Below are 26,518 nucleotides of genomic sequence, written 5' to 3' on the forward strand. Positions count from 1 at the left end.
TTAGAAGCTTGAATAAATTGGTCATTTAAGTGACAAAGAGATGGCAGAACTTCCATGACTGATATGGGAGGAAGGCGTCAGAAGGCTCAGAAGTGGCACACTGGAATGGGTCTACTGTAACAACAGAAAACCCACCAGCTAGCTGTATTTTCTGAGGGCCCTGAGCACACTCCATTTAGTAAGGGGATAACTAACACAGCAAGGAGAAGAGTACCAGCCTTACAGAGTCCTTGAGAAGCTCAGTGGGGGCTGTCAGTGTAGGTCAGAACTGACAGTAGGACATCTTGGTATGGAACTGAGATTCCGGGTGGCAGTGGGGATAATACGATTTTAGATGATCAGAGGCCAGAGAATATCACTTAGTCATCAGAAGCAAACCGGGCTTAAATATTTTATTCATTAATTGTGCTGTGAAATGAGCAGCAAAGTTGGAATGGCATCCAAGGGCCCTGACCTATGGGAATTGATGAGATGTCTAATAAAGCCCTCCCTCCATAAATCATGAGTTTCCAAATCCTTAATCTAAGATGACCCCTTAAGTAGCCATAGACCTCTCCTGTCCAGGCCTTCCTCATTTTTGAAGGATAGAAGAGAAACCTTCTCATTCTAAAACTGATGCTTGGCCTCCCAGAAAGTTGTCAGGCAAGAGACGGCAGGATGGCGGCTGTTGGTACGTCTTCGCAGAGTGAAAGCAGACCTCTTGGCTCAGCCCAAAGTGATGGCCCTGAAAATACAGCTGGAGCTGGTTTGTGTGGGAGCAGGGGGTGCTGTCCTGTGGTTGCCTGATGGTACACATGCACACCGGGGCAGCATGTGGGCTCTCCCCAGTGGATGAGGCCGGGACCCGGTGAGTTAGACAGTGAGTGAGGGTCCAGGTTGGTCACAAAGAGGAGTCTTAATAAAAGAAGCGTGTACTTTCATAGATGACTTGATGCTTTTAAAGTGGCTTTTTGGTCTGTGTTCTCATTGGATGCTGTAATAGGATAAGTTATTTTGCGTTATGCATGAGAGGAACAAACTTAAGTTCAGTCCAAGAAGAGAATTTGTTAACTCACAGAATTCTGGGAAGGGTTGAGTAAAACACATCACAAAAAAAAAGGCGGGTGAGCAACCAAGTGACGGGAACAAGTGGATCCAGGAATTCAAATGCTGCCAAGTGTTAACCCTTGGCTGTCCACTCTTTGTACCTCTTGCTTTTTTCTTAAGTGAGATCCTTAAATACTCGATTAGTGTAACAGTGCCAATCACCATAACCTCCTGCCACTGTGATTTCGTTTAATGTTGGGATTAGGTCTTACGCACCTTTTGATATTCCTCTAAGGCAATGCCAGCATAGGACTTGCCGTGTTATCAAAACTTCGTATACTGGGGCGCCTGGGTGGCTCAGTTGGTTAAGCGACTGCCTTCGGCTCAGGTCATGATCCTGGAGTCCCAGGATTGAGTCCCACATCGGGCTCCCTACTCGGCAGGGAGTCTGCTTCTCCCTCTGACCCTCCCCTGTCTCATGCTCTCTCTCTATCTCATTCTCTCTCAAATAAATAAATAAAATCTTTAAAAACAAACAAACAAAAACTTCGTATATATTTCCTGAATCTTTATATCCTAATAGGGCAGTATCTACGTTTAAACATATCACTCATCCATTTAGAAAATAAGTATTGAGTTTGGATGGGCGCACACGTGAACATAGCCACACACACAGACACACCTGGGTTTGCATTATTCTATCTGTGGCATAATCCTGTTAGCAACGGCTCATGTATCTGATCCTGAGTCAGCATTTAGGTCATTGTGATCCTGGAGAACTCTGGCGAATTTTCATATGCTGTCAATGCATGAAGCGTGGGAACATGCAACAAAGGCCACAACTGCCTAGTGTGTCCACATCTGAAAATCCATTTAAGGCCAACATATTTGGAGTTTGTATTATTCAGACACATGTTTTAGCTCTGTATTTCATTCAGTGTATATAGATGCATGCTTCCTAAGGATTTCTAAAATAACTCTTGTCATTTTTATTTTCTGTTTTTCTGGGTCCGTTGGGCAGATTCTCCTAGAATAGAGAAGAAAGGAAACACATGTTAATTTTGTTCGCCTGGAGAAGGTGCTGGGAACCTGTGTCCTGAGGGACACCTGCTCAGTTCTCACTCTGGCTTACAGCCACACCTTCCCCGGACTGGTTCATTTCTGGGGAAACAGCCATGGTTTTCCAGTTCCCCTGGAGTGAGGCCTGAAAGGGACATTCTAGTTTCTGATGTCAGTTCCAGGAGGCTCATTTTTCCCGTTTCCCGGGGAGGGTCTGTAACAAGGCTTGGCTTCTGTAGACTCGATCCCAGGGCAATGAGTTCCGTGTAACATTGGAGGCAGACCAAGAGCAAGATCTTCCTGTAGGAAAAGAAGGACAAACCATTCATTATTTGCCCACTTGCCATTATTGCCTTTTCTTGCTCACAAAGCTGTGGCAATGTTCGTATTGCATGGCTGAAAGCAGGGGAAGGCTTTTTCCAGAAACTGTATTGTCTTCTTCTTCTTCTTTTTTTTTTTTTTTTAAAGATTTTATTTATTTATTTGAGACAGAGAGAATGAGAGACAGAGAGCATGAGAGGGAGGAGGGTCAGAGGGAGAAGCAGACTCCCTGCCGAGCTGGGAGCCCAATGCGGGACTCGATCCCGGGACTCCAGGATCATGACCTGAGCCGAAGGCAGTCGCTCAACTGACTGAGCCACCCAGGCGCCCCGAAAAACAATCAGTTTTAAGCTGTACCAAGAATTTTCTTTTTTTTTTCTTTTTTTTTTTTAAGATTATTTATTTATTTATTTGAGAGAGAGAATGACAGAGAGAGAGAGAGAGCACATGAGATGGGGGAGGGTCAGAGGGAGAAGCAGACTCCCTGCCGAGCAGGGAGCCCGATGCGGACTCGATCCAGGGACTCCAGGATCATGACCTGAGCCGAAGGCAGTCGCCTAACCAACTGAGCCACCCAGGCGCCCTGTATTGTCTTCTTTAAAACTATCTCATAGTTAGGTGGTTCCCTAGTTTTCTTCTTCCTCGTTTGCTCCACCCCTTACAAGGGCTGAAAGTATCACTGTTACTTGCATGTACTTTGGAGCTGGCAAGTTGCCAGTTGTCCCAGCCAGAGATTCTAGAAAGCCGAGCCATGAAGTGGGTACAGTCCCAGAGAGCCACACTGAAGGAGAAAGGGGTATGAGGCAGGGAAGGAACAAGGATCAATGAGCCAATATAAACCATATTACCAAGTGAGCAACTGCTTAGGATCAAGTGGGATTGATCGTTCCAACTTACAAGGCTGTCTTCACAGAAGTTTATAGATTGCTTCTCAGGACAGTTCCTGCAAGGGAAGAAGGAAGCCATTTATTTGCTCCCCCCAGATTTTCATTGTCCCAAGGTTTCCTCCATGGGGCATTAGTGCCTTCCTACTTTCGAGCAGTATCCATTACCTCACCTTCCAAGAGAAAGACCTGAGGAAAGAGAGGAGCAATATACAGAGCACAGGTGTAATGTAAAGCCCTAGAACTGTGTCTGTGGCAAGTGAAGTCCACTTGGTCACAGTTAGCATGGCTGACACCAGTGACCAGAAGATCTTACTATGTAAGTAACGCATAACAGATTGTTGTACACACGATGATTTGCAAGGAGGCATTTTTCTTAAAGAGATATTGTAATTGGCGTATGTTTATTTGGGGGATGATATTGCACAGTGGTTGAAAGAAGGGGCTTTCAGTCTGGCAAAGGGGATTCTAGTGGTAGATGTGCCACTCTGTGTGATTTGGGGACACACAGTATTCTTACCTGTGGAGTGAGGCCAAGAAAAAGACCCACTTGGTCACATTTTGTGAGGATTAAGTACAATAATTGTGTGTGGCATTTAACACAGTATCTGATCTCTGATAAGAGCTAAAAAAATGGTAGGTAGTGTTAACATTTCCCCCCTTTCTGGCGTTATTTTGCATTTCTGTGAGAATAAGACTTTATTTACAGAGCCTCTAAATAACCATTTTCCCCCAAATATTTACACGTTGGTTTAGGAGTAGCTGATTGATTCTGTGTATCGTTTGAGACCCTGAGATGGAAGAGGAAACCTAGATTGTCAGAGGGGAGCAGAGACCGCACAGAATTTCAGGGACGAGTTGCAGGGGAAGGAATCTGTATTTAATAAGTTCTCAGTTGGTTGTGATACAGGTTATCCACAAGTCAACTACTGGAAACTACTTTTATAGATGACAGCTACCTCTAACCACATGCTTGAACTTTATCAGTTACAATGGTGGGATTTATGAGCTTTTGGGTGGTGGTTTTCTTTTATAACCTCCCTAAGGTAAAATCACACACACACACACACACACACACAGGTTTTCATGGTTTTTGTTTGTTTCTTGAGTGGTTGGACACAGGGTACAAAGGAAAGAGTTTGGATGCCATACATTGCTTGAGTTTAATTATTTTGGGGACCGTATAAAACAAATGATGAGTTTCCCCCCAAACTTCCCAATTCTCATACATACTTTTAGTAACTACAATTTTAAAAGTGTTCTGTGTGGATTCAGCTCTCAGTTATGCTCTACAGAGGTGGTCTGCCTTGTGGATTATGGATGCCAGTTTTGTCTTCATGGCTAGCATGCTAGGCTTAGCTGGCTTGCCCCCGCTCTGGGGAAAGCATGTGTTTACCCAGGAAACAGTCACTCAATTTTCACATTGGCCTCAGTCAGCAAAACCTATTAGAAGGCAAATCCAGTGATCCTGAAAAATTAAAATCCGACTTGCACACCTTCCAAAAGCAAGCTGAAAAGGCTTTTGGATTATCCATGGTAGTGGATTATTCACACCACTGCTCTTCTATTAAGAAGCAGTTACTGAGAGTTTGCCATGTAGACCATCTCAGAACTGTCAATGGGCACTGTTGAAAGTCAGCTGGATACAAGTCAGAACATGCCCACCACATAAGTTGTGTGAGGAACTGTGGTTAGACTCCTGGATCCATGGTTCTCGAAGGCTGGTGTCTGACCAGCAGCAGCAACCTCACTTGGGAACTTGTTAAAACTCAAGAAGAAGGTCCTTTGCTTTTTTAAATAATCAGATAGGCATAATGAAAAAAAATTGTAATACATAAAATGAACTGCTTTATGAGGTGGTAAGTCGCCAACTTCTGGAAGTATTTAAACAGAGACTGGAGAAATTGTCAGATTCTTAGATTCCTGCTTTAGGTGAGGCATTAGATGAGGAAGTTGCTATTGTTTGCCACACTAACATTATTTGCTCCTATCCTCAGGAAGTGGGTGGTCAGTGAGTCTTACCTCGGTGTTGTAGTTTGGCTCTCCTAGATGGTTCATGCAACCATACCATTACTCCTTGCTTTCATGCCACTGCAAATCTTTTCCAGAGTTTTGCTGCAGTAGCTACATGTACTCCAAAAACATGATTAGGAAATAATTTTACAAATGAGTCTTACCTGTGATCAGAATTTCTGAAGTTTAAAGACTTAAAAAAGTAACGAAAACCCCAAAAACGAACCTGTCTTGGGGATGAGATAAAAATGTTTTACTTGATGATTTAAATCCATGTATTTTTATGACAGGAAAGTAGTTATTACTGGCATAGTTAATGAAATTTTAGTCTAAATTGTCATGAATAGTAAGGAAATCACCTTTGTGAGTATTGTGAAGTTTGCACGGTACCTCCACACACCTCAGCACACTTTCTCCTTCTAGTGACCCTGTGAGCATTTAGGATTATTCTCATTTTTTCAAAGAAGAACCTGGTATTGGGGAGTGCAGTTGCTTATCTAGGATCACTTTTCTTTCCCCTGTGTCAGTGGTTCTTAAATGTTTTTGCCTCAGGTCCCCAGTTACTGAGAACCCTAAAGATCTTTTGTTCATGGGGTTTATCTATAGACACTAACCACTTTGTAATTTAAGACTGAGAAAATTTTAAGATAGTATTTCATTTCAAGTAACATTAATAGGGGTGTCTCGGTGCCTCAGTGGGTTAAGCATCTGACTCTTGATTTTGGCTCAGGTCATGATCTCAGGGTCATGAGATCAAGCCCCTTGTCATGCTCTGCACTCAATGGGAAGTCTGCTGGAGATTCTCTTTCCGTACTTCTGCCCCTTCCCCTGCGTGCACGCTCTCTTAAATAAATCATTAAAGTAACATTAAGAAATCAATCACACTGTAATTCAAATATGTATTTGTTAAAATAATTTCTAAAACAACAACAAAAAGTGAGAAGTTATGTTTTAGCTCTCATCCTATACACAAGTCCTTTTTGAGCATAGTGCTATTTTCCCCCCTCGGTTTTGCTCTTTTTACTATGTTGCTGTTTAAAATGGACCCCAGGGGTGGTGGGTGACTCAGTCAGTTAAGCGTTTGCCTTTGGCTCAGGTTATGATCTCAGGGTCCTGGGATCTAGCCCCCATCTAGCCCCCCAGCTCCCTGCTCAGCGGGGAGTCTGCTTTTCCCTCTTCCTCTCTTCCTCCCCACTGCTTGTGCTTTCTCTCTCCCTAGCTCTCTCAAATAAATAATCTTAAAAAAATTAAAAAATAAATTGGACCCCAAGCGCAGTGTTGTCTAGTGTTCCTCATTTCAAGAAGGCTGTGATGTGCCTTATTGAGAAAAATGCCATGTGTTAGAAAAGCCTCATTCAGTTACGGGTTACACTGTTGTTGGCTATGGGTTCAGTGTTAGTGAATTAGCAGTATGCATGAAATAAGATTTCTTTAAACAAAGACATACAAAACAAGGTTACATATAGTGGATCAAAATGGTGTGACCAGGGGCTCACAAGAACCTAATCCTGTATTTCTCCTAGGAGAAATGGTTTAATATTTGCTGGTTCTAGATTTGTAACTATTTGAGAAAACATTAACTACCCTGAATAATGAGAATTTACTGTGTCATTATCCTAGGACCTTCTGTGGTCACTGAGTATGCATTCATGACCCTGAATTCTGGTGCTAGCTCTCCTACATACTCCTTGTATGTAAGACCAGGAGACCTTCCAAAGAAACCTAAGTATCAAATGGATCTCTGGCCAATCTTCTTTACTTCTACCCTGTGGTGGTTTGAATTGTGTTCCCCAAAACAATACATTGAAGTTCTATCTCCCCGGACCTGTGAAGGGGACTTTATTTGGAAATAGTCTTTCAAGATGTAATAAAATTAAGATGAGGCTATATTGGATTCAGGTGGGTCCTAAATCTAATAACTGGTGTCCATACGTAGAGAAAAAGAGGGTGATCTCGAGATACAAAAAGGCCCTACAGGAAAGAAGGCCATGTACAAGTGGAGGCAGAGACTGGACTTGAGGATGCTACAAGCCAAAGAGCACCAAGAATTGCTGGTAAGCACCAAAAGCTAGGGTGGAGGCATGAAACACCTTCTTCCCCAGAAGGAACCAACCCTGTAGACCCCCTTAATTTTGGACGTCAGTCTTCCAGAACTTTGAGATAATAAATTCCTATTTTAAGCCACCCTGTTTGTGGTACTTTGTTACAGTAACCCTATGAAGTGAACACCCTTTCACCTGGAAGGTAGTTGAGATTCCGCAGAAAAGAACTGCAAACAGATCTCTGAGAAAAGGATATTTGATCAAATGCATCATGGTAGTTCACAATTAGCAAGTCCTCTGCTAATGAACTGGAAAATCTAGCCTCCGATTTTTAGGTAGCGGGTGTCCCCGAGAAGTAGGACGCTGGGGAATGAGCTCATGGGAAAGTTTCTGTGCGTGGCATTTCACACAGATCAAATGCTGTTTAAAGGAGGAATGATAAATATTAATGTGGCACCTGCTTCAATTACTTTCAACTAGCAGGAGCTGACAGAGTGCGGCGCACACAGCGAGACCCTGAGGAAGCAGCTCTTGACAATGGCAAACTCCCTCTAGTGATCTTTCCTCAGCCAGACCCGGGGAGCCTTTCCTAATTGGCCCTCTGAGGTGGGAGGTTGCACAGCAGCACGAAGGCCCTCGGCAACTGGAGGGCCCTTTGCTGGCTCTCGTGAGGCATGGGGGTTCTATCCATTGCCTCTTAGGTAGGCTCCTGGGGCAGGGAGCTGCAGACCAGATTTCTCTTTCCCACTCAGGGTCCTGAAAGATGGGCCTATGGAAGGTTAGCTGCTTTGGAAGCTCCTTTGTTAGTTTCTTTGGAAGTAGAACCGCCACATTTCCCGAGGATTTTCCCTGCGGTGGGGTTTGACTCGTTTGCCTCCACTTCCGGCTGCAGCTGGGGTCACGGGCTCCCAGGAAATTGGCAGGGTAGCTTCGAGGGGAGGTAGCTTCCCCATGCTCTGAGTTATTTATGGGGGCATCAGGGCTTCAGAATCCTGCATAGGAATGCAATAAACTCGGGCAGGCAGCAGTAAGTCCCTGTGCCCATGTCTGGGCCTGCTTCTGGCCACGTGAATTATTTAGAAATTGCTCAAAGTCGCCCTCAGTGACAAGCTTCACCGAGATGGTGGGAGGACTGACCGTCTAGTCTCCAGAAGCTGCATGGAAAAAAGAGTATCTCCAAGTAAAAGTTTCAGCCATAATTTATAGAGGATTCTAGGTGTGCCAGCTGCTTCATGAAATGCTTAATAAGATTTAATTCTTTAAATTCTAGCAGCGCTAAGATGGAGCAACTATTGTTACCCTGACTGTACATAGAAAGACTCCTAAGGATAGTAGAAACGGGGTAAATTGCCCAGCTGACAGCTATTAAGTGATAGAGCCTGCTTACAAATACTGGTCTACTTGACTCCGTTTCTTTTTTTAAATTTTATTTTATTATGTTAATTACCATACATTACATCATTAGTTTTTGATGTAGTGTTCCATGATTCACTGTTTGCATATAACACCCAGTGCTCCATGCAGAACGTGCCCTCTTTAATACCCATCACCAGGCTAACCCATCCCTCCAGCCCCCTCCTCTCTAGAATCCTCAGTTTGTTTCTCAGGGTCCATAGTCTCTCATGGTTCATCTCCCTCTCCTATTCCCCTCCTTCATTTTTCCCTTCCTACTTTTTTTTTTTTTTTTTATCATGTATTATTTGTTTCAGAGGTACAGGTCTGTGATTCAACAGTCTTACACAATTCCCAGCACTCATCATAGCACATACCCTCCCCAATGTCTATCACCCAGGCACCCTATCCCTCCCACCCCCCACAACTCCAGCAACCCTCAGTTTGTTTCCGGAGATTAAGAATTCCTCATATCAGTGAGGTCATATGATACTTGTCTTTCTCTCATTGACTTATTTTGCTCAGCATAATATCCTCTAGACTCCATTTCTAATCTTACTTCCTAAGTGAATAACCCCTGATCAGAACTAAAAAAAATACATATGCCTATACACACACATACATTGTATCAGAGCTTGAAATATACATACACATGTATATATACACATACAGCTATCCATATGTTGGATTCTTAGGTTAGGATGAAGTCTGTGCATGACAATACCGATTCTGATACCTCATGTAGATAGACCAGTAGGTGGACAGGTCTGTAAGGACAGGGACGATTTCTGTTTTACCCGTCAGTGCGTACCCTGAGAATAGGATGGTGCCTAACACAAACGTATACTCAGTAAATATTTGTTGAACGGATAAGTGAAAAGAATAGGTGGGCAGATACAACTCTTCTGTTTATTGCAGTTTTGTATCCTCTGTCAACTTTTTTCTTTTTTTTTTAAAGATTTTTTATTTGACAGCACAAGTAGGCAGAGGGGCAGGCAGAGGGAGAGGGAGAAGCAGACTCCCCACAGAGCGGGCAGCCCGATGCGGGGCTCGATCCCAGGACCCTGAGATCATGACCTGAGCTGAAGGCAGACGCTTAACCGACTGAGCCACCCAGGTGCCCCCTCTGTCAACTTTTTAATTCCCAGAACAGCCCCAGGAAATAGGCAGAATAAAACCCATCATTCCCACCTTGCAGATATGGAACTGGGACTTGTGTTCTCTGATTGCTGGGTTTTTCTCTCTCCACTCCATCTCTCTGATGTGGCAGAAGAAAGGTAGGGGACCTGTCAACCTTGGGGTCAGCTTTTACGCCATGCATTCTTGTTGCTCTCATAGACCTAATGTGAGGTACTAGACAGATGTCGCTGACTGCCAAAGAACAGGCCAAGAATGCCATGAAAATCCTCAAAGTTTCTACTTTTATCCCTTAAAACAACTGTAAACATGCTGAGATCTCCTCTTAACTGGGGGAAGGGTAGCTGCTCCCATTTGAACAGTTAAGTTTGGAGCTGGCTACTGAGCACCACAGACATCATTTTATTTCTGGAACCAGAGACCCTGAGGTGAATCCTAAAACACAGTCAGGCCATACTTACCATTTTGTTGTGTCCTTGGTGACGCAGGGATCTTTCCATGGTTTGACAAATTCAAATGACTCAAGCACTTTAAGGAGTAAATCCCTGTTCAGTATTCTGGAAGAAGAATAAAGACCTAGAAGCACATCTCAAGTGATGAATAGAGAAAGATATATGGAAGCTCAAATGCCTCATGATTTTTAACTATACTCTGTTGTCAATGATACTGGAAATCAGTATTGTGTGAAAATTAAAATGTTAAATATATATGTTATTGCTCCTAGCTTTTCCTCTGTCTGTTCCACGTTGTCCACAGGCAGGACAGATAATTCTCAACCCCTCCTATGGGGATTTTCCCCTGTAGCTACATGTAAAGGGGCATGGCTGTGCATAACCTTCAGGCAACCAGATACCAAGAAGCTAAGCTTGGTCTTGTATACTTGCCAAATACTATAATGAACAGCCCAGAGATGGTAATGACGTACCAGAAACCACAGTGACTATTTTGGACCTGTTATCATTTTTTGCTTTCTCTGAAAAGCTAATAGATGCATATTAATTATATTAATAGATAATAGAAAAGCCTAATAAACCTATTTCCCCACTTTCCAGAGCAGAGTTTCATCTCTTGAAAGATGCTGTTTGGGTCCACCACAAATTTTTGAAGTCCACTAGCAGTCCTCAGAATCTAGCTAATTTTTTGACATATGTATTGATCCTATAGACTCTTGTCATTGCCTTTAGTTTTGGTTCCAAATCACAATCAGGTTTTTTTGTTTGTTTTGTTTTTTTAAGATTTTATTTATTGATTTGAGAGAGAGAGAGAGGGAGAGAGAGAGAGAGAGAATGAGAGAGCACATGAGAAGGGGGAAGGTCAGAGGGAGAAGCAGACTCCCTGCCAAGCAGGGAGCCTGATGCGGGACTCGATCCAGGGACTCCAGGATCATGACCTGAGCCGAAGGCAGTCACTTAACCAACTGCGCCACCCAGGCACCCTTGTTTTTGTCCTCTTAATGGTAATGACCTCTTCTTTGTGTTTGTCGGTTTGTTTTTTTCTTTGTCTTTATTTTAGTTTGAAGTTCTTAAATCTTTATTATCAATAGTCCTTCTTTCTCTTTATATACCATATCTGATGAGCTACTAAAACTGATAGATTTAGCTTCATAGATTCTCTTCTTTCTGTTTCTACTACAACCCCACCCTTTCATTCTCCTAGAGTGCATTTGTTCCCTATTTACAACTATTAAAATAAAAACTTCTCTTCAAACTCATCTGAGAAGCCATCACCTTGAAGAACCTTCTGGTAGTGCATCTTGCTCAGTAAAGTTTGATAGTGCCTTCTCTTTTTTTAAAGATTTTATTTATTTATTTGACAGAGAGACAACAAGAGCAGGAACACAAGCAGGGGGAGTGGGAGAGGGAGAAGCAGGTTCCCCGCCAAGCAGGGAGCCCAGTGCAGGGCTCGATCCCAGGACCCTGGGACCATGACCTGAGCTGAAGGCAGATGCTTAACGACTGAGCCATCCAGGCGCCCCTGATAGTGCCTTCTCTTGAATTACTACAGCATACCTATATCTTGTTAGGCATGTATTTTGTGTACATAGTATGACAGTTATCTGGGTCCTGTTTTGTTCTTTTTATTGAAATATGAGAAGCATCAGGCTTAGTTGCAGCCCTTCGAAACTGGCAGTATACAACACCTATTAGCTTTGCTTGTAATGGATAGTCTGATAGAGAAATTTATGGGTTCTGTAGTCAGAGTGGCTAGACTTGAATTCCAGCTTAGACACTGTCATGTATGACCTTAGACAAGTCCCTTAACTGCTTTGAACTTCAGTTCTTTCATCTAACAAAGAACAAGAACTATCTTTGAAGTGTGTGTTTTAATGTAAAGCTTTTATCAGTGTTGCCTGGCACATAGTGTTTTTCATTCAGTTCACTCACCTGATGTTTTTTGAGTACATACTCTGTGCTTAGCTATTGTTTTTGGTTCAAAAGATACAGTGGTGAATGAGACAGACAAGTGCCTTGCTTTCACAGGGTATAGATTCTAGTGGGAGGAGCCAGAGGGCTGATGTTAATCTGTTATGCAATATCATGGCTATCCCAGCTCCTGTTTTCAGTGAGGTTTCCCTTCTGATGTAGAGGTTCCCATGCCCTATTGTTCGTTAAAGATAGTGAATGCAATTCTGGATACAGATACCTGATAAATTCTGTTGAAATGGAACTTTCGTTTGAAGCACCAGGATAGTAAAGACCATACTCCAAAGTGAAATGAGAGGTCACAATATACACAACTTAAAAGTGGTGGTGAGGAGCACGTGGGTGGCTCAGATGGTTAAGCGTCTGCCTTCGGCTCAGGTCGTGATCCTCAGGGTCCTGGGATGGAGCCCCGCTTCGGGCTCCCTGCTCAGCTGGGAGCCTGCTTCTCCCTCTCCCTCTACTGTTTCCCCTGCTTGTGCTCTCTCGACCTCTCTGCCAAATAAATAAATAAAATCTTAAAAAAAAAAGTGGTGTTGAAATCCACTTCTGTATCTGTTAAAACCCTCTTTTGGAATAAGCATAACAAAGTCAGCCTTGAAGATAAGAGAACAAAATTTCTTTTTAAATTTTTTTTAAATTTTTGCTGTTCAAATTCTATTAGTTTCTGGGGAAGATATATCTCATGAAATTGTATCACTTTTTTGTATTTAAATGGATTTAATTTTTTTAATTTTTATTTTTTTTAATATGTTCAGTTAGCCACTGTATAGTACATCATTCATTTTTGATGTAGTGTACAATGATTCATTAGTTACGTAAAACACCCAGTGCTCATCACAACTTGTGCCTTGAGTGTCATTTACATAATTGACATTACTGATAGTTACTTGTCCTAGAATAAGTTAATTTTGAAAATGAATGCATGAACCATGTATATACGCTGTATTTTCTTTATTTAAATTCACTCAGCCAACATATAGTACATCTTGTTTTTGATGTAGTGTTCAGTGATTCATTAGCTGCGTACATTTAATAGATACATGCTTCATTTTAGTCCTTTTCTCACTCTACTCAAATATATATATTGCTTTCTTTGCAATTTTGGGATGTAGTGTCTTCTAACAAAATTTCTTTGGAGAGCATTTGGGATTCTTTGAGTGCTACCCTAAGCATGGGAAGGGTGGGTTTGCCTCCTTCTTCCTTTTAAATTAAGAAAGAGGTATTTTAAGGAGACCATTCAGAGTTTAATAAGATCTCTTCTTAGTTTGGAGAACACTGTACCCTTGAGTCTGACTCCTTCTGGAAAATCCAGAAAGTGAAAGATAGGTTGGCTGGTTGCTGTAGTAGTGGAGTGATGGAGTATTGAGTGGCCCACAGCCCTCAACTTTGTTGAGGAATATAATACTTAAATGTTCCTCGTGGATGTAGTATGCATGGAAACACAGGGGAGGGGTGTGTCTGAGAGGGCTAGAGGAAGATTGAACAGACATCAGAAGAAAGAACTTGAGGTATCAGTGGAAACCTATGTCCAAGAAAGGAGTAAGTAGACAGCTGTAGTTGAGATGTGTTCATACTTGGCAGTAATCAGGATTGCCTGGGAAGTTGAGATACTTAAGAGTCTCTCTTTATACCTATATGTAAACAGAACAATTTGTGTGCTAAAAGCCATGAGAAAATAAGTTAGGACAATTTAATAGAGACTGACTAGGGTAAAGTAGAAGTAACTTGGGAGTGGGTGCTCAAGGGAGGTCTCTCAGAGCAGGTAATAACAGATTGGCCTGAAGTAGGCAGGTGGGCTCTGTTCTGAATACTGAGACTGTTCTATAGGAAAAGGGAACCGCAAATGCCAGGGCCACCGGGTAGGAATGAGGTTGACATATTTTAGAAACCCAAAGAAAGCCAGTGTGCAGAAGCTCTGTGAGTGGGGTGGTGGAAAAGTACTGGATGTCATCAGAGAGAACTGTAGAGACAGATCAAGTAGGGCCTTGCAGGGCATGGTAATGACCTTGGGTTTTATCTTCAGGAGAAAAGAAAGCCCCTAGAGAGTTTTAAGCAGGGCGTGATATGAAGTGATTCACAGTTGTTTTGTGTGTGTGTGTGTGTGTGTGTGTGTGTGTGTGTGTGTGATTTACATTTTAAGACTATCCCTTTTACTTCTAAACTGACAGAAACTATGTACAGTATAGGAGTAATGTAGTGATCAGAAACCTCCTAGGGGAGATCAGACTTGAACTAGACCTGGAGTGTTTGGATTTAATTTAGAGAAGCTGGGGAGAAAGGATGGAAGCTGTTTGGAGGAGCATATACAGGTACAGAGGTGGGAAAGTATGACACACAGTCTCCCTCTAGCACAAACAAAAAAAACCAGTCATTGGGATTCTAAGCTATAGGTTGGTTGCTGGGATGGATGAATACTCGCCCAGAGGAGGGCAACAAGATACAGCGTCCAACAAAACCAAGTCAAGTGTCCAACTGTGATATCCAAACAAAGGGAGCAAGTGAAAAGACAGATTTCAGGAGTAAGGGAGCTGGATAAGAAGATTCCAAAGGATGGTTGGCTATAGAGTCTGGAAGAGTGTCTAACTGGATCGGATGTGGTAACAGGTGCTGTCTTGTCTGTGGCCATGGATGGAGAGGAAGCTATTAATAGCTATTAATAATATGGAGACAAAGCAAAGCTTTTATTGCTTGGCTGTGGGCAGCTGTTGTCACCTTTATTGGCAGTCCTGTGTGTAGAGCTCCTAAAATCTAAATGAGCCACTATCCAGCAACTTCTTGGCATTAGTCTGAGATGTCCTTTTCTATTTGTGGGATTATTTAACTAGCATCTGGTTCCACAACCAGACAGCTCAGTAAAACCAAGGCCTTTTCTAAGTTTGCTCACTAATCTATCCCCAGTATGGTGCCAAGCACGTCATAGTTTCTCAAACATTTGCTGAATGAATGGTTAATGCTTCACCTTCTAAACATTTCATGAGTTTGTCTTGCCTCTTCCAAATCCAAACAGACAACTACCCTTCTAGATTGTGAATGACACAAAGACACAGACTTTAATTTCTTTATTTATACATCCAAAAGATTTGATTGGCACCTACTATTTGTTACCCACTGTGAAATGTACATTCATTTAATGATAAGCAGGACCAACGTGCCTCCTATTTCTAAGGAACTTAACATTTAGTGGAGGATATTAAATATGCACAAGGTTATTAATTACAGTTAAAATATGTGCTAAGGAGGAAAAATACACGTTTCTATGATAGCATAAAACACATTTCTACCCTCACAGAGGCAAAAAATATTATATTGAAGGAAGAAAGGAACCATAATTTTGGTTTTTACTTGTAATCTGTATGGTACTTAGAACAGGCTCATTCATAGTAATGAAATGCTTGTCAGAGTAGAAAATCAAAGCTGAGATATTGACAATACATGCTAACCATGCTAAGCAGTGTGTTCTATCAAAATAGTACTGAGATCATGCAATCCTTTTTCTTGTTGTCCCATGGGTATGGTGGTCAGGGAACGACAGAAGAGATTTTCTGTGGGGTAGGATATTAGACATTTCTCTTCCATCTGTCTATGCACCTAGAGATGCTGGTTCTTTCCCTGTGTCAGAAATGAGACTGGTTAAGTATAGAAGTGCTGGAACTAAATGTGTGCAGAGAATACCTCTGGTGATTATTAAAAGACTAGAGTCCCCTTAGAGATTTTAAATTGGGCCAGATGGTCATCTACTTAAAAGCACTGGAGAAATTCAGGGGGGAAAAAAGAAAATTTAGAAACTAAGCAGATAAAAGTAGGAAAATAGAAATACCTGGGTGAAGATTTGGTGAGTCCAGAGGAAAATCATTTTGTTGGTTAGCTGACCAAGAAGCCATACTCCTTAGCGATATAAGCCAGTTCTTCACTTGCATTTGCTGTTCCTTCTTCTTAGAATGCTTTATTCCTGCCCCTGTCCCTATTTACCCTATATATGCACATGAGATCTAGCTGAAGAGACTTTCCTTGATGACATCTTATATATTGGAACCTCCCATTTACTATCTCATTGTCCTCTTATGTCCTTCATAGCATCATGAAGTGCATTTATTTTGTTAATTAGTATACTTTTAAGTTTGTATTTTTAATTACAATCTTTTTTAGGGAGAACCTCACTAAAATGTAAGCTTCATGAAGTCATCTATCTATTTGGTGTTAACTTTAAACTCACAAAACAGATAGGCAGGTCAAAAGCGCTACATAAACATTTATGAAGGAAGGAATGAATATTGTTTGGCTGTGGTGGGAATTATAAGGATGTCATTTTGTTGGTGAAAATCACTTGATTTTCCAGGCTTACAGAGAAAGAAACTCTTGAACTCTTTTCCTTATTTATTCCCTTATTTAAGTACTCTTAGTAGGAGGTTTTGTGTGTGTGTGTGTGTGTGTGTGTATCTCAGAGTGTACTTGTATTTTCTTCCCCAGAGCTTAATTAAGGTATAATTGACAAATAAAAGTTGTATGTATTTAAGAATAACATGATATCTTAGTACACATAAACATTGTGATAGGATTATCGCAATCAAGCCAGTTAACATATCCATCACCTCATAGTTAAAATTCTGTGTGCATGATAATACTTGAGGTCAACCATATTAAGTAGATTTTTAAGTCTGTAGTCCAGTATTACTAACTTTACTCACCATGCTGTTCTTTAGCACTCAATCATCTCACACAACTGGATTTTTAAAAAATTTTTTCCTATTTGAAATCCTCCAATGCTTAAACTGAAGCTGGCTGCCTATTTTTCTCCTCTACTGATAAGAAGCTTCATGTATTTATTTCATCCTCTCAGTTTGCTCCTCCTTAAACAACTCATCTTCCCATCCCTCTTTTTTGAGGAAGTAGAAAGAGCCCTGGACTGTGTATCAGGGGAAAAAAAAAAAAAGGTTAATTTGCTATTGAAATTTTGGTCACAAAACATCCTTTGATTTATCATTTACAAATGAGCAAGTTGGAGTAGATGATAATGTAAAGTGCTTTCTAAGTCTAAGATGTTATGATTCATAGGTATTATTTTTAAATCTTTTATTCCTGCTTCCAACTAATCTTTCTAGAATTCAGGATTGGACAACAGATGCTAAAAAAGGGCTTGGCTGAAGCTCAAGTTAAGTGGAAGGTAATGTCAGTGTTAATTTAAGCCTTGACTTTGCTGACCTGCTCATACGGGGAGTTCCAAATTCTCTAAATCATATGGAAACCTTAATTACTAAAATTTGCTCATCACCATTGAAATGCTTAGACATAGTTTTCACAAGAAGTCATGACTTTGGCTGAAGAGAAAATGCTAAGGAATGACTTTTTCAAAAAGGAGAACTTTTGAAGAAGGAAAAAAATCCAGATCTTTCATGGTTTTTACCAGAATCCAACTTCTACTAGAAGCCTTTTTCTTTTTAACAAAACATTTTTGCCATTGATCTAGAAGGCAGAGAAAAGCAGAAGGGACATAGTGAAGACAGAGGTATGTAGTAGTTAAGAACTTATACTCTACTCTGGACTTAGATCAGTGTTTGGACCACTTAACTCATCTAAAACCTTGGGCAAGTCCTGTTAACATTCCCAAGTCTTGTGTTCCTTATCTGTAAAATGTTGATAACAATAGTACTGTTATTCTAGTTCTTGTGTTTTAAATGAATTAACACATAAAAAGTGTTGATCACTTTGCCTGTTTCATTATCAGTGCTCCATAAATACTAGCCATGACTCTATTAATATAATACTTACAATACCAAACCAGTATTTTTGAACAGCTTAAGTAATGAGTTGGAGTAGAGTCTCTCCCTACTATTCCAAATCCTTTCCTCAGCTTTACACACAGTTTGTTGAAACTGCAAATACTTTGAAAAGAAGGCATACTTAGCAACGTAACACTATACCAGCAATTTCCAACCTATTATGAATTATTTTTAAACTGGGAAGAGAGAGAACTTTTCACTAGTGGAATTCCCTCACCCAGTCTATTACCTAAAACTGTCTCCTTTACTTCTGGCATTAAAATGTATTCATTCATTATATTTAAATCATGCTGAATAAAATATGGACTTAATATTTTTATCAGTTCACTGGAGGTATGATAAGAATATAAGGTCCCATGTTACCCTCAAAGAGCCTACAATAGAGTGGTTCAGAGCACAGACTTCACATTATACAAACCTAGTGTAAAATCCTGGCTTCCTTGACTCCTACCTATATGAACATGGGGAAATTATTAATTGTGAGCTTCATTCCTTGTGTATAAAATGGAATACCTTCTTAGTTTTTATGAGTTCATGTAATGAACATAAGGTAATTGTTATAAAACAATAAGCAGAATTACACATAATAAGCACCTAATAAAGGGCCATTGATTCTAAAACATGCTATGGTGTACAATTCAAAAACATCCCATTTTGATGATCCCATACTTAGAATTATTGACATTTCTGCCCCCTTACTGAGTTAATTTAGGCTTGTAGGCAAGTCACAACAACAGACTTCAAATGTCAGTGGTATAATATAACAAAATGCTCTATCCTGTTGACCCAAAGTCTCTGCGGTTCCACTTGATCTTAGCCCAAAGGCCGAGAAGCGATGAAGTCTCTGTGGTTCCAGTGAGGCGTCAGAATTTTCCGTGGGTCCTAAGTGAAATGCGTATCAGGGAGTTCTAGTAATGTCTTTTACAACCTCCTTCTTTCTAGTAGACTTGTAGGCATACGTATTAAAAGTCTCATGAAAGAGTTAGAGAAAATGCTGGCTCATAAAGAAAGAAAATAAAATGGAAGAGGAGGACATTCGTGGAGATGTTTTATCTTTCATGTTACTGTCAATTCATTATTTTGTAATTGTCCAGATGGTTTAGCTCAGAAAGTTAATCTTGATGAGTAGTCAAAGTGCCTTCATCGTTTACCAATGTCTTCTGTAGGCACAGAATGCAGGAGTAGTGACACATAAACCACATTTTGACTATTCCTGGCTGAAGTAAGTATCTTGAGTCCAATTCTCCTATAGTTGTTATTTTGAACTATGTTTAATAAAAAATGTAAATGTGATTCCAATGCTATTTCATATTTTTCAATCCCCACCTATTTTTCCTATTAAATTTTATTGTACTTATTTATTTTTTAAGGATTATTATTTATTTATTTGACAAAGAGAGACACAGCGAGAGAGGGAACACAAGCAGGGGGAGTGGGAGGGAGAAGCAGGCTCCCGGCCAAACAGGAAGCCCGATGAGGGACCCGATCCCAGGACCCTGGGATCATGAACTGAGCAGACGGCAGATGCTTAACGACTGAGCCACCCAGGCAGCCCTTTCCTATTAAATTTTAAAAGATTACAGATGTGACATTTTACTAGTAAATATTTCAGGACACGTCTGTAACTGATAAAGTTATGCTGACATCACCATCATGCCATTGTTGTGTATAAAGATAACAATAATTCCCTAACATTATCTAATTTCCAGTCCATGTTAAAATTTCTCTAATTATCTCATAAATATTCTCTTACAGGTTTTAAAATCAAACTGTAAACTGGGACCATTTGCAACATTTTCTTGTTAACGGTCTTTAGCCTGTTTTATCTGATAGGTTCTCATTCCCTTTTTATGCCACTGATACCTTAGAGAAAAAAGATCACTTGTCATGTAGAATGTTGCACATGATGTATTTACCTATTCCCTCATAGCTGGCTTATTTTCCTTTCTTCCTATAAGCTTGTAGGTGGATAGAGAGGTTTGATTATATTTAATGCTTATTCATTTGTGGTGTGTGTGTCTTTTATTTTTACTTTGCTCAGGTATGTTTAATAAAAGTTTCTTAATTTGAATAATGGTGATGTGTACCTAGACTAATATTTCTGCTATTAACAATAATAGATGTCAAACAAGATGTATATAAGAGTTATTTAAAAACAGCCGAGTGACACTGTGCTGGCAGAAATTTGAGTAAATATTTGAAAAAAGGGACATAATAGTTGGACTCCACATTTAAATGGTTTTTCCCTAGTTGCAAGAATGGCTGAAAATTGAAAGAGGAATCCAGTGAAAGAGAAAAGTCACGGGGCGCCTGGGTGGCTCAGTCGGTTAAGCGACTGCCTTCGGCTCAGGTCATGATCCTGGAGTCCCGGGATCGAGTCCCGCATCGGGCTCCCTGCTCGGCGGGGAGTCTGCTTCTCCCTCTGACCCTCCTCCCTCTCATGCTCTCTGTCTCTCATTCTCTCTCTCTCAAATAAAATAAATAAAATCTTAAAAAAAAAAAAAAGAAAAGTCACAGAGGGTGGAAGCTCCAAAACCTGCATATATATTCTCAAAATTTTGATAGATTTCTAAATTGGACGTGAATGGGGTGAGGCTTCAAGAAATTAAGAAATTGCAAGGGTGAAAGAAATGAAAACTGAACAGTTTGCTGGGGTTGGAAAGAGTTTGAGGTGCAATCCTCCTTGAGTTAGAGTAGTAAACACCTTGGGCTTTTGAGTAAAATCCCCAAAGGATCATGTTTTAGGATTAAGAACTACATGATAAAACTAAAGTCTATGCTCTAGGACTAAGGAAAAATCCAAAGCAGACCTTCACCAATAAAGCCCAATACCACGCTTGTTAGAGGATAAAGGTAACCTATCATTAATTATCTCCTGGAACAAAACTCCACATGGTTCAAATGAGTCTGGAGTACCTACAATGCATCACTTATAATGTGTAGCACACGCGTGTGCGTGCGCACGCACACAATTCCTAGACAGAATAAAAGTCAACAGTGGACTATGGGAGAAATAAACTATCAATAGAAGCAAATCCACAGATTGTCTAGTAATTTCAACATCTGGGGTAAGACTTCAAAATAACAATATGTAACAATATCCATATTAAAGTAAGGTATGTGGGGCACCTGGGTGGCTCAGTTGGTTAAGCAACCTACTCTTGATCTAATCTCAAGTCTCGATCCCCTCTCAGGTCTTGATCTCGGGGTTGTGAGTTCAAACCCCATGTTGGGCTCCACACTGTGTGTGGAGTCTACTTAAAATGAAAAACAAATGTATGTGAATGTTAAGAGAGACAGAGAAATTCTAAAAGAGAACCAAGCAGAAATCCTAGAAGTAAGAAAATGCTGTGATTGGATTTAAGTGCAGATTATGAAATTAAGAAGAAAGGATCAGTGAGTTTATAGGGCAGTAGAAATTGTTAAAGTAAAGAAGAAAATGTTGGCAGAAAAAACTCACAAAATAGTGTCAGTGATCCTGGAACATTGTTAAGTGATTGAACATACATGTAATTGGACTTGAAAAAGAAAAGGAAAAAGGGAGAATGGAACAGAAAAAAAAAATTTTAAAAATCTTTTAAACTTAATTGAAAATGTAATGAACAGATCCAAAAAGCTCAAAGAAAAGCAGAATAAATCCAAAGAGAACGGAAATTGAATACATCATAAACAGCTGAAAACCTAATAAAGAACATTTTAATAATAAAAAAGGGGGTGGGAGTGCACTGACCTCTTGCCTAGTAGAAAATCTGTGTATGACTTTTGACCCCTCCAAAATCTAACGTCTAATAGTCCATTTTTCTCTTACCAATAACATAACAATTGATGGACACATTTTGTATGTTGTATGTATATATGCTGTATTATGATTAATGTAAGCTAGAGAAAAGATTATTAACAAAAGTATATGGAAGACAAAATACATTAATTGTGTATGGTGCTGTATTGATGGAAAAAAAATGCATATAAATGGATTTGTGCAATTCAGACTTGCATTGTTTAAGGCTCAACTGTATGTCCTAAACTTTCCAGAGATGTGGAGTGAGCTTTCTGTTTAAATTTTTAGTATTTTTTAGAACTCTATTAGTTTTGGAAAATTGGGCTAGGATGCTGTAAAATGAAACTGACAAAGGACTTCCAATTCAGATATAAATTTATACCTTAATTCGTCTTTTTATTTCATTTAAGACATTAAATGAGCACTACTACATGAACTTGATTGTGGTATTTATGCAATTAATCATTTAAGGGAAATTGAAATGGGCTAGTACGTAACCAGTTTTATTGAATACCTACTATATGCACACACTAAGCTGGGCCCTGAGGATAAAGCAGTGGATGATGCAAGCATGGTTCCTATGCCCATAAAGCCACAGCCCGTAATCTTCTAAAGGGACATCCTATTGAGGAAACTCTAGAAGAGCACCGAGAGAACTTTTATCCATTTTTTGCAAAAAAAAAAAAAAAAATCCTGGTTATCAGCATAAGAAAAATGATAGTATCAAATGTGTCTTATTGAGACTTAATCTACTAACCATTTTAAAAACACATCATGACATGATGAATTTGGTACTTGAATTTTGGCAGAAAGACTACAATGGTAAATAGCAATAGAAAAAATCTAGAGCAAATACTTTGGAAAACAGCTGAAAAAGAACACTGTTCACAACAAGTAATCTCCTGGGATGACAGATGGGCATTTAGTTTCCTGGGACATTCAGAGATTGTCTGAAAAAAATATGGTGGGGATGCACTCATCATTCTACTGCAAATAGACTGAATTCTCTGTTCATCTGATTCCAATTTCTATCCTAAATATGAACTAATTAGTCTAGCTTTTTAAAAAATATATTTCCCCAGTGCCCTGGATTGTTTTTAAAAAGGTATGGACTTTTAAATTTGATACCTGGTGATTTTTACAATGGGAGAGAAGAATTTTAGAGGGAAGCTGTGATGAATGAGTGGTAGGAATCAGAATCTGGCTTTGCTTGTAATAATTTTACTCTGTGTATCTGTGTATCACACACTGAAACTGAAATGATACATGTTGTTTAGAGAGGATAACTTCTAAATGTAGCTGAGAAAAAATTGTAAATGCTTATACAAGCTGCATTTATGTGAGAAAATTACATTTAAAAAAAGAGACTTAAAGTCAAATATACCATCTAACATGTTAAGTTAGGGTAGACAGTCAAAATCAGCTGTAAAGTCTCAGTGGTCAAGCATGGTAAAGTTTGTCTCTCATGCACAGCGAACTGAGGGATCAGGATGATTCTCCAGAATAAGCGTTCTCTGAGAGATGACTTTGAAACTCAGACCTCTTGAGATACGACCATCTCAAAATATATTCCTTTAAGCATGGAAAACAAGAGAAGAGAGTGTCTTTTCTACTGAAAATGAAATGTTTTGGCTCAGAAGGAGCACGTATCAGTTGTGCTTACAAAGTGTTAGCAAGATTTGGTCAGAACTGTGGCTCTTTCTGCTATGGGTACCAATATATGTTTGGCTAGAAAGAGAATTGTGTATATGTGAGCCCTAGAAGTGCTAACCATGCATGATCTGTTTTCCTCTACTAGAATGTAAATTCCATGAGGTCAGGCATGTTTGCCTGTTGAGTACACAGCTGCTGTATCCCCCAGAGCCTTGAATATTTTCTGGCGTAGAACAGATGGTCAGTGTGTTAAATTAACATAGGGAAAAAAAATCACCCGGAAGTTATTTCCTCTAGAAGGGGCTTTTGATATGACCGGCAGTTGGACTTCCTTCAAATGTGCTTCAGGAAGTAAACTGTGCAATCATAATATTAAACAGTAAGGAAGCTGGTTTGGCTAGTTCACAGGGTCTAATTAATCATATGACAACCTATAATCTAGGTTGCTTTTAGTATAACTGACAGACTAACCAAGTGAAAGAGACTTAAATATGATTTAATATTCCATTATATAATAAAAAAATTGGTTGAACAGTGATCCTAGATTGCTGTATTGGCTCAGTAATCATCAAAGACCCAGGGTGTCCCCATCTTTCTAGTCCATTATCCTCCGTGTGCTGGCGAGGATCACATAATAGTGGTCATCCCATCCTTACCTAATGTGAAAGTAAGCATGAGGTTGTCGATAAAGTTGTCCTCATAGATCTCTCTTTATAAGAATAGAAATGACTTTGAAGAATTCCCCCTGAAAGACTTTGTTCTCTTTCTCAGGGACGATACCTCCATCACATGCTATCATCACCCAGCTGTGAGGGAGAATGTGGGCTGGAAGGTCAACATTCAAAATCCTCACAGAAATGACATTTAGTCGTGAGACTGGATGAGATCACCGATGAACTGGTGAAGTGCTGTTGATAGAAAATGGAAATCATCAGGATTCTTCATTATTAAGTATTGGGTGAAATGAGGTGCCAGTTAGTAGCTTGGTAACTTCAGGCAAGTTACCTAACATTTCCTAGCTTCCATCCTTTCAACTCCAAAGTGGGGCTAATAGTTAGATGGCCAGATAATTAACCCACAACTCCTGAAGTTACCTAGGCTTGTCTTTTCAATGTAACATCAAGGTTATAAGGATTAAATAAAATAATGCATATGGTACACATTGTAAGTACTTGATACATGTTAATTCCTTTTACTGTATAAATGAGAGTTGCCAAGAATAATTATTTTCTCCTGCTTAATACCTTCAATGACTTCCTGCTGCACTTGGAGTGAAGTCAACCTTCCTGTCACTACCATGGAACTCAGTGGTATCCCATTGTCTGTATATCCTCCCTTCATTTCACTCTTCCCTTGGTTCTCCACTGACCAAGATGGCTTCACATTCTTCTCAGCTTGACTAAACTTTAAATAGCCTTCTTCCTCACTCTAGGGCCTGACCTCCCTTTTCCTAAAACAGCTTCTTTAGAGAACTTGTGAATTCTTCTCTGATCCTTTGAGATGTAAGTTTTTTAAAATGTCTCTTGTTAGTTTGAAAACTGGACGGCCTTTCTCGGGGACCTTGAAGCTATTCCTTTGAAATAAAATCCAGGAAGATGCCATTGCTATCTCTCAGTTTCTGTGGGAGGGTAAGAGCACTTCGTCCAAGTTGTAAAACTACCTCCTCTTGTGAAAATAGCTGAAAGTTTATTGTTACCATGGGTAAGGCCAATTAGCAAACACAGATGATGTACAACTCCCCAACCCGAGCTTTTAAAAAATTCTTCTGCCCTTTGAGTGGATTTGAGTTTAGACCACCTAGTGGTCTCTCTTATCTTCTCTCTTTTCTCGTCATGTGCCATGGCCTTGAATCACGTCTGTCTTACCTATTTAACTCTGACCAGGGCAATTTTTGCTTTGACACTGCTATTCTGGCCTTTGTGATCCTGGAACACACAGAACTTCTTCCCATTGCAAGGTGTTCACACATTCTGTCCCCTTTACCAGGAATTTTCCTAACAGTGGTCCATGGGCATCTCCTTCTGCTCAGTAACATAACATCTCAGGTGTCTCCCCCTTAGAGACCTTATACACTGTATATCCTGTTTCCACTCCATGCAAAGTCACTCAGTCATAACACCCTGTTTTATTATCTCCATATTTCTCTTTATCTGAAAGCTTCTTAATTACATGTTACTTATTGGCATAGTTTTTTCTCATCACCAGAATATGAGTTCCATGCAGCAGAGATCTTGTCTGTCTTGTCTGTCTGGCTCCATGCCCAGTACCTAGTAGAGTACCTATTTAAAATAAAATCTTTAAAAAAAAAAAAAGAAAGCAGTATATACCATCATCTGAATAGGTCTGTTCTTCAGTGCCAGGGAATGCTGGCTGACTGATTTCTGGCTCTGAGCACTGGTTATTTCTAGTCACATGAAGTGGAGAAAGCAAGCAATTCCAGGTCGCCCAAACACTTTATCTGGAACAGCTAAATAATTAACGGGTGAGAACTGCTTTACATTTTTTTTTCTCATTATTTTACTTTTTAAAAGTTTGTATATATGGAGCTTAAGAAAATGCCCCAAGGGCGCCTGCGTGGCTCAGTTGGTTAAGCAACTGCCTTCAGCTCAGGTCATGATCCTGGAGTCTCAGGATCGAGTCCGGTATCAGGCTCCATGCTCGGAGGGGAGTCTGCTTCTCCCTCTGATCCTCCCCCCTCTCATGCTCTCTCTCTCATTCTCTCTCTCTCTCTCTCTCAAATAAATAAATAAAATCTTAGAAGGAAAAAAAAGAAAATGCTCCAAATATGGCAGACGAGAGACATGGCTCTTGTTTGGCTTTGTAATTATCAGAAAAATGAATTGTTTCATGGTATCAGTCATCATTGCTATATTCAGAGGCTGAAATCCAAAAGTAACTTCCATTGATTTGTTAAATCACTGAGTTATGTCTCTTACTCGTTCCCATCTCTGGTGTTCTGTTCACTGTCTCTTTCCATTAAGGCCAAGAAGAGAGTCAAGAACTTATCTAGGAA

At 40.1% G+C, this 26,518-nt stretch overlaps 1 long non-coding RNA gene across 3 annotated transcripts in view; it reads right to left on the reverse strand.

Annotated features, from left to right (window-relative positions):
• Nucleotides 1-387: 387 nt before the first annotated feature.
• Nucleotides 388-26,518, reverse strand: part of LOC135365248 (uncharacterized) — a 49,118-nt gene continuing 22,987 nt past the window's right edge. For 2 of the 3 annotated variants that reach the window (XR_010412882.1, XR_010412881.1), the window contains 3 exons: nt 10,336-10,431; nt 3,304-3,349; nt 388-2,385 (listed from right to left, as the gene is read on the reverse strand). This is a non-coding gene — a long non-coding RNA (uncharacterized LOC135365248). The remainder of the gene's footprint in view (nt 2,386-3,303; nt 3,350-10,335; nt 10,432-26,518) is intronic. The other variant, XR_010412883.1, reaches the window with a different exon arrangement.

Source organism: Mirounga angustirostris, unplaced genomic scaffold (assembly GCF_029215605.1).
Source record: "Mirounga angustirostris isolate CCGP_5_RB_7025 unplaced genomic scaffold, mMirAng1.0.hap1 SCAF_7, whole genome shotgun sequence".
Taxonomy (NCBI): Eukaryota; Metazoa; Chordata; class Mammalia; order Carnivora; family Phocidae; genus Mirounga; species Mirounga angustirostris.